General features: G+C 53.0%; 1 pseudogene; it reads left to right on the top strand.

Moving 5' to 3' along the window:
• LOC114079718 (arylsulfatase D-like) overlaps positions 1–12,782 on the top strand; it is a 29,649-nt pseudogene that overhangs the window by 16,576 nt on the left and 291 nt on the right.

Genomic DNA, 12,782 nt, shown 5'->3' with positions numbered 1-12,782 from the left:
TGAGAGCTGCCTAGGCGGGGAAGCCCTTCACCCCAGTCTTGAAGACTGGCAGCTGCACTAACTGCACTTAAGCATAAGAGCTTAGTAGGACCTCTAAATGTGATATCATGGTTCTGCTTTCCCACGCGTTAACCTTGTAGTTCCCAGTATGGAGGGACAATTTATGGGTCACGCTATCTTAACAGCAGATTGGCTCAAGGGCAGGTTCTTGATTATGGTGGAGGAAGGGTTCAACATTTCAGTCCCTCAGGGAACAGTCTCCAACTTGCCAGACTCCTCAAAATTGGCCTCACTCCATTTCCCTGTCTAGACTGACTGCAGGCTTAATTCTGGCTTCACCCCAGGCCCTGCGTGCACAAAGGAGCAAGAATACAGCACCCTAGAGATTCCAAATGGGGAGCATGGTGGAGCTGAATTCACACCAATTCTATGAGAGGGATGGGGCTGTCCCAAGACCCTTAGAAGGAATAAAAAGGAGGGGGTTCCCTAAGCTGCCCTGGCTGCCTGGGGAGTCACCCTGCTTGTGCTCCATCCAGATTAAGCAGCTCCAGAAGCCCCAGCTTCACTGGGCGGTGGGGACCTGGGAGAACCTGTTTCCAGGCGCCACTCCCCAGGCCCAGAGATGGGAGGTTAATCAGATAAAGTGAGCCACTGGGATCCAGGAGCGCGAGGCAGCTGGGTGCGCAGAGACGCCAGCACAGGCAGGATCGCGCCCAGATCTGGGGTCAAGGTCCTTCCCTGGTGCCATCGTGCAGGCCAAGGGGATGCGCCTCAGCCACCGCCAGGAGAGCGGGATCCTGGGACGAAGCCACTAAGGCCTGGGGAGGGGACGAGAGCGAGACCCTGGGAAGGAAGCTGAGGTGCTCCGAAATGTTGAGTCACCAAAACCCAGCCCCAGGCGCATTCTCTGCGCTGCCCAGAGAGCAGCGCTGGGGTGGGGCGCAGAGGGAGGTGGGGGGACGAGCAGGAGGAGGGGGCGCAGGCCGAGCAGGAGGGGGGGCCCCGGTTGAGCCGCGGAAACTGCTTCCGCGACTAAGGCGGGGATGCTCCCGGGTCGAGGGGGGTGACACATCTCCCCACACTGAGACTCTCGGGCCTCCAACCCCTCCAAGACCCGCTCCCTACCCCCTCATGGCCTGTGTCCCCCACATCAGGTCGGCACAGATGCGCTGGAGTGTCCCCCCACTAGGACCCTCTCTGCCCCTCCCATTCGGAGCCAGGACCCCTCCCCAGGGCCAAGTCCCACAATCTCTATAAGGCACGTCCACTGCCCCACCCTGACATGGCTGTGACACCCTCCACATACACATTTTTTAAGACACGCAGCCCGATGCCCGTGTCTCCCCAATAAATTCGAAGTCTTCCATGTCCCGTCCTGGTCCCCACCCCCAGCCATGGCCTAATGTTAGAGTCTGTAAACAAGTCAAAATAACACCTGGCATTTAGTCAGGGGAATGTTAGAGTTCGTAAACAAGTCTGGATGGTGCCTGGCAAAATGCCAGGGTTTGAGAAGTAACAAAAGCGAGTCATTAAGTGTAGAGATTCCTGATTGGTTGACTGATGTATCTAGTTTATGCTAATTAGATAAGCTCTGTGGAATGTATAAATACTGCTCCTGTCCTGCAATAAACGGCTCCTACTCCTGCTGTATCAATGCACACAAGTTGTTCGTCACCCCCCCGGTTATTTTGCTGCAGCCGGACTGCGGCAGCCTGTCACACACTCTAAGACACGATCCTGTCCCTCCCCCAACACGGTCTTGACCCCATCTGAGACTCCTGTCCGGTACCCTCCCCATATGGCCGTCTCGCCCTATCACTTCCCGAATACCACCTGGTCCCCACTTGGGGCTCGGCTTGAGTCCTCCGGCACACCCCGCGCCCCCCTCCCTGATGCTGCTGGGGAGTCCCCAGGAACAGTCTGAGCCATTGCTGTCCCTCTCCCGCGCCTCTCTCCCCTCCCCCCAGCACTGAGAGTCCCTCCAACACTAGGGCCGCCACTGGACCCCTGCGCCGCCCCGCCCCTTTCCCTTCTAAGTCACTCCCCACTTCGCTCCTGGGAACAAGTGTTCACCCTGGGGCAGCTCCGCGGTGCCCAACACTAAGGCCCGCCCCTGTCCAGCCCTCAGCATGTCCAGCCCCCCATCCTAGGGCACGCCCCTTGCACACCCCACCTTAAGACCTAGTCTCCCCCTAGACAGGCCCTGGTGGGCTCCTGGGCTCGTCCCCTCCCAGCCTCATTTATGCATTGCCGCTCACTCTGAGGCACGCCCCTTGCCCCACCCCCAGCACGCCCCTTGCTCCGCCCCTTGCAGTCCATTGCGCACTTTAGAACACGCCCTTGCACCGCCCTCCACCCTGTGTCCCCCTAGGAAGGCCCCATCCAGCTCCTGGGCGCGTCCCCCTGGCAGCCCCAGCTCCGAGGTCGCCCAACACTCAGGCCCGTCCCTGGCCCACCCCCAGCATGCCCACACCCCCCACACTAGGACACGCCCCGCCCTGCTCCTGGCCCCAAAGTCCCCTATCCCGCCCCAGCGCAGCTGTGCATGGCCTTATGACCCCCCCACACCCACTAAAAACCACAGGGTGCGGACACTTGACTTTCCCCCATCCCTGCCCCCCGCCACAGCTGGATCCCCCTCCCAGCGCTAGGACACGCCAGTCCCGCTCCGGGTCCTCCAGTCCGCCCATTGCGCCCTCACGGGTCCCCAATCCTCCAGCAGTGGGACCTGCCTTCAGTCCCCCACCCCCAGGCTCACAAGATCTAGGGCAACCCCCCTCCCCTTTCCTCCGGCTACCCTCCCCCACACACTGTCACAGTGATTCCGCCCACCTGCTCTCCCTGGTTGCCCCACCCCCCAGCTGTCCTGGACAGCTAAGTCCCTCTGGGTCCTGGGGCGGGTGGAGCCCAGGACACCAGTGACGCTCCTAGTAGCCGCTGGGGCGGTGGGGCGCCTGGCCCCCTGTTCAGACACTCAGGGACTCTCTTCTCTGCCCTCTGCACTGTGTCTCTGGGGTTGCTTTGAATCCCCCATCTGTGCTTTAAAATCCTAGTATCCCCGTGAGTCTGGTCCTCCTAGTGCCCTGCCTGCTGCTTGGCACAGCCTTGGAGCTCCTCGCACTGTGGGCCAAGATGCCTGTCAATCATCAGTCGCCTCCTGACCCGCCGAGGACCCCAAACAGCAGGCCCTAGGCTCTGGACCCCACGTTCTCCCTCGCTTTACTGAGGGTTGAGCTCAAATGACCTTAACCCAGAGGACCCATTTAGTGACAAAACAAACTCAGAGAGACCATGACTTGTACAACAAAAAAGGGTGTTTCCAGCGTCACCCGGGGTGTTGGTAGCGACAAAAGGTCACCACAAATGCACTCAGAAATCTCCCAGGATTCAGTAGCCTGATGTCCAAAAATAAACGGGGAGAAAGTCAGGCATTTGTCACAGCACATTGTTACAACTGTTTGGTTATGATTTGCCGCTGTTAATCCTTGGCTGTGCCTAGATTACGAATTATACGTTATGACATGCATCTATATATACTGGAAAAGTATAGTCTACATAGTGTTAGGTATTAGCTGAACTTTCAGCATCCTCTGAGATTTTTGGACTGTGTCCCCAGAGGATAAAGAGGGGACCTCTGCTGTTTTCATGCGGTTAAAGTGGAGGGAACTTTCTTATTAGGAGGGCTCAGTTTCTGATTGCTTGCTGAGAATCTCCAGTTTGGGTGCAGGGGGGAAATGGGCCTCTCTCAGCGTTGGTCTTGATTGGCCATTAGCAGTGGAGACTCCACCCTGGTTTTCTTTGGGCTGTTGGATTCTGTGCAAAACCAGAGGCTTCACACAACTGGATAATTCTCTTGGGGCTCAGTTGGCATCATAGGAGTTCGGTTCAAGCCCTCACCAGACCCCTGACATCTACATATGCATGGTGTATACTTTGCATGCCAAATCCTGTACATTCATTTCCTCTGCAGGGACTCCACCCTGCTTCTCCTCCTTGTATGTTGGCTTCTACAGACCTGTGAGCAGAAATCACCAACCGCCTCCAAGCCAAACATCCTGCTGATCTTGGCAGATGATCTGGGCATTGGGGATATTGGTTGCTATGGGAACCTTACACTGATGTAGAGTGCGGTTTGGGTGGTGGGGTGGTGCCTTGTGTGCAGTTTAGTGGAATAATTCACTTAAAATCAACCAGTGCAAATGAAATTTCTTAGTGCTGCAGAACTCAGCACCAAAAATGATTGTTTTCCAACAGTAAAAATAAGGTCTTAGCCCTCTCAAATGACTTGAGGCCCTGCTGGGTTTGTAAGGGTTTTCCTGGGGCTGCTGTAATAAATAACCAAAAACACAGAGACTTAAATGTAATCCAGGAACCACCACCCCTTCCCCAGCCCTGGAGGGCAGAGGCTGAGACCAGAGTCCCAGGCTGAGCTCCCTCCGTGGGCTCCAGGGAGGCTCCTCCTGCCTCTCTAGCTCCTGGGGCTCCAGGTGGCCCTTGGCAGAACAATATAGTGGCCCCTTAAAAGCTTAAGATTGAATCACAATATGACCCAGCAATGCCACCACTGGGTTCAGACCCAAAGGATTTGAAAGCAGTGATTCCAAAAGATACTCGCATATCCTGTGTTCACAGAAACCCTGATCCCCAGTATGACTGGAGACTAGAGCAAAAAGCATGTCTTAGTGGGGTGTGGGGGAGCCAGGGCCAAAATGGGGGCCAAGGAGAAGGTCTGAATGGGGGTCTTTGAAGGCCAGAGGATCTTAGAGAGTGTGGGGTATTTTCTTATTTTGGCTAAACTGTGTAGAGGATTGCACACAGGCTTGTACAATTGTACTCTGTTCTGAATCTTTTATTCTCAGGGTAGCAACTAACTAGAATTTTACCCCAAATCCATCAGCATGAATCTTATGTATCCATTTATAAACGAGCCATTCCTCCACCCACCCATCTGTCCATGTTTTCATCCAGGCACCATCCATTTGTCTATCTGCCCATCCACCCATAGTGGATGGATAGATGGATGGGTGGGTGGATAGATGGATGTATATATGGGTTGAGGGTGGGTGGGTGGATGGATAGATGGGTAGATGGATAGATGATTGCCTGGATGGATGGATGGATAGATGGGTGGATGGGTGGATAGGTGGGTGGATGGATAGATGGATGATGGATGGATAGATGGTTGCCTGGATGGATGGATGGATGGGTGGATGGGTAGCTTGGTGGGTGGATGGATGGCTTGGTGGGTGGATGGATGGATGAGTGGTTGGATGGGTGGGCAGATGGGTGGTTGGATGGGCAAATTGGTAGATGGGTGGATGGGTGAATGGATGGATGGATGGGTGGATGGGCAGGCAGATGGGTGGGTGGATGGGCAAATGGGTGAATGGATGGATGGATGGATGGTTGAATGGTGGATGAATGGGTGGGTGGGTGATTGGATGGATGGATGGATGGATGGGCGGATGGATGGTTGGCTGGATTTGTGCATGGGTGGCGGGCTGGCTGGATGGATGGAAGGACTGACAAGCTTCTTTAGCTTTGGTCCTACTGGTACACTGGCCCAGATCACTCTCGGTGTTGGGCCCATCCTGTGCATTCTAGGATGTTGACCAACATTTCTGGTCTCCACCTGCTGCTCACCAATAGCACCACATCCCGAAGTGGGACACCTCCAGTGTCTCTGCACTTTTCCAGTTGTCCTCAGGGGAGCAAAACTTTTCTTATGGGAGGCCACTGATTGGTCAGCTTTAGGCGCATGAAGAACAAGGCCTGAGCTTTTATAGCTCAGCTTCCACCAGATGCAGCCTCCTCAAAGGTAGAAGGGAAGAGACTAGCACCTGTCATCTGATAGCCCATGGGGAATTCCTTGAGCTCTAGGGGCTGGGTCACTGCCTTGGGGATTCCTATCTATAGTGAGATTCTCAATCTATTTTTGCATGTCTGACTGCAAAAGCTCTTAGGTGAAGTGTTTCATCTTCTCTTTGAATTTTGCACCTGATAAACCTGGTAGGAAACTCAGGGTGTGCCCTTCATGGATGCTGATGGGATATTTAAAGCACACAAGCCCCCTGGGTTGCATACCCCCCCCAAAAAAAAAAATAAGAAAAAGCCAAAAACGTTGCCTTTGTGTGTGACAACGGTCATCTCTTCCTTCAAATGTAATTTTGTTGGGGTCCATCTTCCTCTAAGAAGCCCTGTGATGTAACCACAGTTATTGTGACAAGAGGTCCCCCATAACCCATCCTAAAAGGAGAATGTCACCACGCAGATGTGCATTTTGTACCCCGAACCCACCTAAGGTCCTGGCTGAGCCCAGACTGCCTGGGCTCAGAACCCACGTCATTCTCCGGCTGAACAAAACTTCTCTCACAGCCCGTGTTTATAATCACTGTTCAACATCTGTCATTCATCACCCACAGAAAATGAAATGGGCAAGGTGTCTGTGTGCCAGCCCCCCAGGTCAAAGCCAAAATTCAAAATCTGGGGTGCCCTTTGTAGCTTTGGCAACAGCTGAGGTGGGGGGAGGGCTGTAGGAAGAACTGCCCAGGGTGAGCCTCATCTGTCCTTTGCAAACTCAGAGAAGTGGGTGCACTAAGACAGGTGCCACGCAGCCCCGGAAAGTTCCATGCTGGCCTCTTCTGAAGCCCAGAGCATTCCCATCCCTTTGCCAAGTGACATTCATCTGATTTTCTCAGGACCCCCAATATCGACCGGCTGGTGGAGGAGGGCGTGAGACTCACCCAGTACCTGGCGGTCCCCTGCTCTGCACCCCGAGCAGAGCCACTCCGATCAGGTGGGTGTCGTGGGGACCGTGGACAGCAGCTCCTGGATGCAGCCTGGACCCCATCGCCACTCTAGCTGGGTAGTGATCCCGCAGAGACTGCGAAAGTGAAGGCTAATGTGCCTTCCTGTCACCTTCCTGTAGTGTGTGCTCCAAACAGGGCATCCTATGCCCTCACCCCTCAGGACCCTCAGACCCCATGGGTGTTAAAACCCATGCACAATGCCGGGCACGGTGGCGCACACCTGTCATCCCAGCAGTTGGGAGGTTGAGGCAGGAGGTTCTCGAGTTCAAAGCCAGCCTCAGTCAAAAGGAGGCCCTAAGCAACTCAGTGAGACCCTGTCTCTAAGTAAAATGCAAAATAGGGCTACAGATGGGGATCAGGGGTTAGGCACCCCTGGGTTAATCAAATGGGAGTCACAGATAACCACACACCTCTTCCTGAGGTATAGATCGTCCCTAGCTGACCTGGGACACGCAGCACAATGCAGGTTCTGCGGGAATTGTGCTGATACTCAGAGAAAAAAAAAATGCTCAGGGAAAAAACATCCAACACAAATGTCTGTGCATGTCTGGTACAGGAGAAAGGTTCTTTTCCTTCTGATATTTTCCACGTACCAGCTCTTTTCTCATCAAATTGCCAGGTAGGTACCTTTGGTAGGCTGTGCCGAGGGAGCCTTCTGGGATGGGATGACAACCATCATTGGTGGATGAGAAGCAGAAATACGGTGATTGACAGGTGATAGGCAATGCTCCATAGATGATGATGGTGATACCATCAATGAAGGAAGACGTATTAATGATGCTCAATCGATAGCAATCTTGTCAATAGATAATAGAAGAACAGGTGATAGCTAACGATGGGTGATAGAGGTATATAGATGTGACAGATGCATAACGCACATACAGGTGACAGATAAATGATGTGTGGATAGAAAGGGGATAGATGCAAAGTATTGGTACCTGGATGATAGCACCACCTCCCACCTTCCCCAAGTGCCCACAGCCAGATTCTTGCCGACTGTCCCCTGGTGCCCAGAATCCCTTTGCTAAGACCTCTTCCTGGCAAAGGGAATGTGAACCTTGCTCTGCTGTGGGCTCCACAGGAATGGACAGCGATGAGTACGTGGTCTTCCACTGGAACACGGGCTCAGGTGGGCTTCCTGCCAATGAAACCACTTTTGAAAAAATCCCAAAGGAGCAAGGCTATGCCACCAGCCTCATAGGTATGCAGACACCTGATTCCCCTCCCATCCAATTGTCGAGGGACCAATTTCCTCTGGAGAAAAAAGAAACACTTTCATCTTTCTCCGCCTCCCGAGTTGGTATCTGGCTCCACTCCGGCCCTCTCAGATGGTTTCCAGTTCAGAAGTTCTCCTCATTGCAGAGTTTGTGGTTCTTTGATATATATTTTGCCTTCTTTCCTTCTATGAACCTATCTATCTTCTTCAACCCCAAGGAATCAGAAAGCTCTTCAGAGCCTGGCTCCGCTGCCTGTAATTCCAGTAGCCTGGGAGTCTGAGGCAGGAGGACTGCAAGTTAGAGGCCCACCTCAGCAGTTTAGCAAGGCCCCAAGTAACTCAGTGAGACCCTGTCTCTAAATAAAACACAAAAAGGGCCGGGGATGGGGCTCGGGGGTCGAGTAGCCCTGAGTTGCATCCCTGGTACCCAAAACCAAAAGCAAGTCTTGACTGAGGTCACTCATGGCCTCCGCTGATTCAGGATCTGCTCTTTGGAGGTTTTCTTTCCCCTGACTGCATCCAAATGGCCCCGGGGTTCTTTTTCCCAGGCAACAGAGTGCACCCTTGGTGGGCTGACCACGCACCCCAGCTCGCAGGAAAGTGGCACCAGGGCATGAGCTGCACATTCCTCAGGGACCACTGCCACCATCCGCTGAACCATGGCTTCCACTACTTCTACAGGCTGCCCTTCACCCTGATCAACGAATGCGACCCTGACAGGCCCCCAGAGCTGTGGGTCACCGTGGCTGCCCGGTTCAGCTGCTACACCGGCGTCCTGGCTCTGGGCGTCCTGATGCTCATGGCCGCCAAGCTCAGCAGCCTCCTCTCGGTTCCCTGGACCGCAGTCGGGGGCACAGCCGGCCTCGTCTTTCTCTTCTTCACCATGTGGTTCTCCAGCTGTGGGTTCGTGCGACGCTGGAAAACTGTGTGCTCATGAGGAACCACCAGGTCACCGAGCAGCCCATGGATGTGGGGAGCACCACCAGACGGATGCTGCAGGAAGCCACGACCTACATCCAAACGTGGGGACCCTCAAGATCCTTGGGGGGGGGCAGGTTCTGAGCCTTGAGCTACCCTGGGATCCCATAGCAGCAGGTGCATTGAAAAGGTCCAAACTCACACTTCATTCACAAATGAAAGGAAGCTAAGCTATCCTTCTTCATGGCTACATAATATTCCACAGTGCATATGCTGAAGGATTTCTTTGTGGAGTCACTTTGCCCACGTCTGTCATCCTAGCAGCTGGGGAGGCTGAGGCAGGAGGATGGCAAGTTGGAGGCTAGCCTCAGCAACTTAGAGAGGCTGTAAGAGACTCAGTGAGACTCTGTAAATAAAATATCAAAAGGACTGGGGAAGGGACTCAGTGGTGAAGCACCCCTGGGTTCCATCTCTGGTGCTAAAAAAAAAAAAAGAAGAAGAAGAAAAAGGAAAGGTCCAAACTCTTCGTATGAATTGGTTTCCACACTCAGATCTCTGCGTTGAGTTACCGGGTTGCACTGGAAAGTATCCAAGTAGTGGTCATGCATCAGGGACTCCTTCCAAGGCCCAGGGAATGCCTGAAACCCCAGAGAGTACCCAACCATTCATATATAAGTAATAAATAAATATTCATACATATACTATAATATATAGCTATTTCCCTGTGCGTACATACCTATGAAGATATTTACTTTATAAATTAGGGAAAGTCAGAAATTAGCAGCACCTAATAATAAAATAATAATTATGGCAATGTTCTGTAACACAGGGTGGGTTAATGGGGTGTCCCGTCCCTCCCTCTCAAAATATCTTCCTGTACTATACTGACCGTGGGTGTTGTTTTACTCAGACAAAATTGCCACTGTGACCAAAGTTCCAAGAAGAACATTTAGGGGAGGAAGAGTTTATTTGGGGCTCATGGTGTCCAGGGTTCAGTCCATGGTTGGCCAACTCCATGGCTCTGGCCCAAAGGGAGCAGAACAAAATGGCAGAAGGGCCTGGAGGAGGAGAGCAGCTCAGGACAGGGCACCAGGAATCAGAGAGAGCTCTGCTCACCAGGGACAGGATAGAGACACCAAAGGCACAGCCCAGGGATCCCCTCCTCCAGCCACAACCCACCTGCTACAGTCACCACCCAGTGAGTTCATTCAAGTGAATTAATCCACTTCTAGGTCACACCTCTCGTAATCTAATCATTATACCTGTGAACTTTCTTGCATGGTCTCACCCATGAGTTTTTGGGGGACCCCTCACAATGAAATCCCAGCAGGTGAACCCAGGTCACAGACGCAGCACATTCAAGGTCCACTGTGGACGCCATCATCTCCCGTCCATAATTCAAGGGGTTTTCTTCTTTCACAAACAAGAACAGACCCTTTCTCCTCTTTGTGTCCCTGCTGCATGTTCACACTCCTCTGGTGACCTCAAAAGCCTTCCTCGGGAGAAGCCACCATGGTTTATACAGAGACTACGTGGAGGAGATGGAGTGGATGTACGTAAGTCAAGATCAAGAATGGGTGTCCCTTGTTTGTTCATTTATTCCCAGTGATCGTCTAATTTTGCACAAAACCAATCATTTCATTAGCAATCAGTTTTTTGAGGAGCTGTCATTCAGTGTCACCCTTAGTAGTTACAGGAAGCAGAGAGAGAACATTAGCTTTCAGCATCGTGGAGGAAAAAGGCTCTGCTTTTGGGGCTTGGGGACACACTAGAGAGAAGCAAGAAATTGCAGACTCTTCCATCTGCGAGGGCTTCCTGGAGACGTGAAAGCCCTCGCAGGTCAGGTGACACGTCCTTGCATCTGAGCTACGTGAGAGGCAGATGTCCCCAAGGAGGACAGCAGCTCACATCCCTCGTGAATTGGCCTCTGTGCCTTCAGGGGTAGGAAGGACCGCTGGTCTCCACGGTGCAGGGAGCTACAACTGGGTTTGCAGGTGTCCCCTGCTCTGCTGATCATGGCCATCATATATTTTAATGCCATTGGTTGTGGTTCCTTCTACGTGGGCTGCAATCTGGCATTGCTTTTCCCTGCCCTGGGCCACCCTCTCACACTTTTATTAGAGCACTTGACCCCATGGGTACCACACATCGAAACCATGCCTGCTGGCGACGTCCTGGATATTTCTTTGCAAGGCTCTCCTGGTTTTCAAGGTGACGCGGTGCTAAGCAGACCTAGGCATCAGTCTCAGCACCGTGATCATACGTGTCCCTGTGGGCTCTAGGCAGGGGGCTCTTTGTGTGATGGTCCAGTACAAGGTGGTTTGCTCATAGAATGGGAAGCGCATGCCACCAGCTGAGACCCATGTGGGAGCTCTCTCTGGCACCTTCCACTTTCTCCAGAGATAAAGCCCTCCATGCCCTTGATTAGAAGGGTCTGAAGAACTCCATGCTCACCTATTAAACCTCTGATCATGGAGGGTTACTGGAGGCCACAGATGAACACCAGCAGCTGGGGAGGTGCAACGGGGTCTACAGAAGTGAGGGGCTAGCCACGGGGAGGGACGGAGACAGGGAGCCAGAGGAGTCCACATTGGAGGTCCCAGAGCAAGGAGACTATGGAGGAGGAATAGGGGGGATGATGATGAAGAGGAGGAGGAGGAAGAGACAGAGGTGGAGGAGGATAAGGAAGAGAAGAAGATGGAAGAGGAGGAGGAGACAGAAGATGAGGAAAGGAGATGAAAAAGAAAGACAAGGAGGAGGAGGAGAGATGATGATGTTGATGAGGAGGAGGAAGAGGAGAGATGAGGAGGAGGAGAGGGAGGAGAAGGAGGAGGAGATGGAGGAGGAGGAGGAGAAGGAGGGAAAAAGGAGGGGGAGAAGGAGGAAGAGGATGAGAAAAAGGAGGAGGAGAAAGAGGAAGAGAATGTGGAGGAGGAGGAGGTAGGGGAGAGGAGAAGGAAGAAGAAGAGGACTAGGAAAAAAAGGAGGAGGAGATGGAGGAGGAGAAAGAGGTGGAGGAGAAGCAGGAATAGGAGGAGGAAAGACTGAGAAGTAGGGGTAAGAGAAGGAGGAGGAGTAGGAGGAAATAATTGAGGAGGAGGAGATGGAGAAGAGGTGATGATGATGATGCGGAGGAGGAGGAAAGATGAGGAGGAAGAGGAGAGGGAGAGAAGGAGAAGGAAGACGAGGTGACAGAGGAGGCAGAGAAGGAGGAAAAGGAGATGGAGGAGAGATGATGATGATGAAAAGGAGGAGTAGGAGAGATGAGGAAGAGGGGGAGATGGAGGAGAAGATAGAGGAGGAGGAGAAGAGGGCGAGGAGGAGGAGGATGAGAAGGAGAGAGGAGGAAACGGAAAAGGAGGATGAGAGGGAGAAAGAGTAGGAGGAGGAGGAGAAGGAGGAGGAGGAAAAGATGGAGGAGGAGATGGAGGAAGGGTAGGAAAAGGAGGAGGAGTAAAAGATGGAGAAGGAGGGGAGGAAAGAGATGAGCAGGAAAAAAAGAAGGAGCAGGAGGAGGAGGAGATATAAGAGGAGAAGGAGGAGGAGGTGAAGGGGAGGAGGACGAGGAGGAGGAGATGGAGGAAAGATGATGATGATGAGGAGGAGGAGGAGGAGGGATGATGAGAAAGTGGAGGAGTTGGAGGAGATGGAGATGGAGCAGGAGGAGGAAAAGGAGAAGCAGGAGGAGGAGGAGAGATGTTGAGGAGGAGGAGAAGGCAGAAGAGAGAAGAGGAGGAGGAAGAGTAGAGAGAGAAGGAGGAGGAGAAATGGAGAGGGAGAAGGAGGAGATGGAGGAAGAGGAGGAGATGCAGGAGAAAAGAAGGAAGGATGGAGGAGGA

Source organism: Marmota flaviventris, chromosome 20, assembly GCF_047511675.1.
Source record: "Marmota flaviventris isolate mMarFla1 chromosome 20, mMarFla1.hap1, whole genome shotgun sequence".
Taxonomy (NCBI): domain Eukaryota; kingdom Metazoa; phylum Chordata; class Mammalia; order Rodentia; family Sciuridae; genus Marmota; species Marmota flaviventris.
Note: the sequence above shows the minus strand (reverse complement) of the source record. Positions and strands in the feature narration are given on the sequence as shown.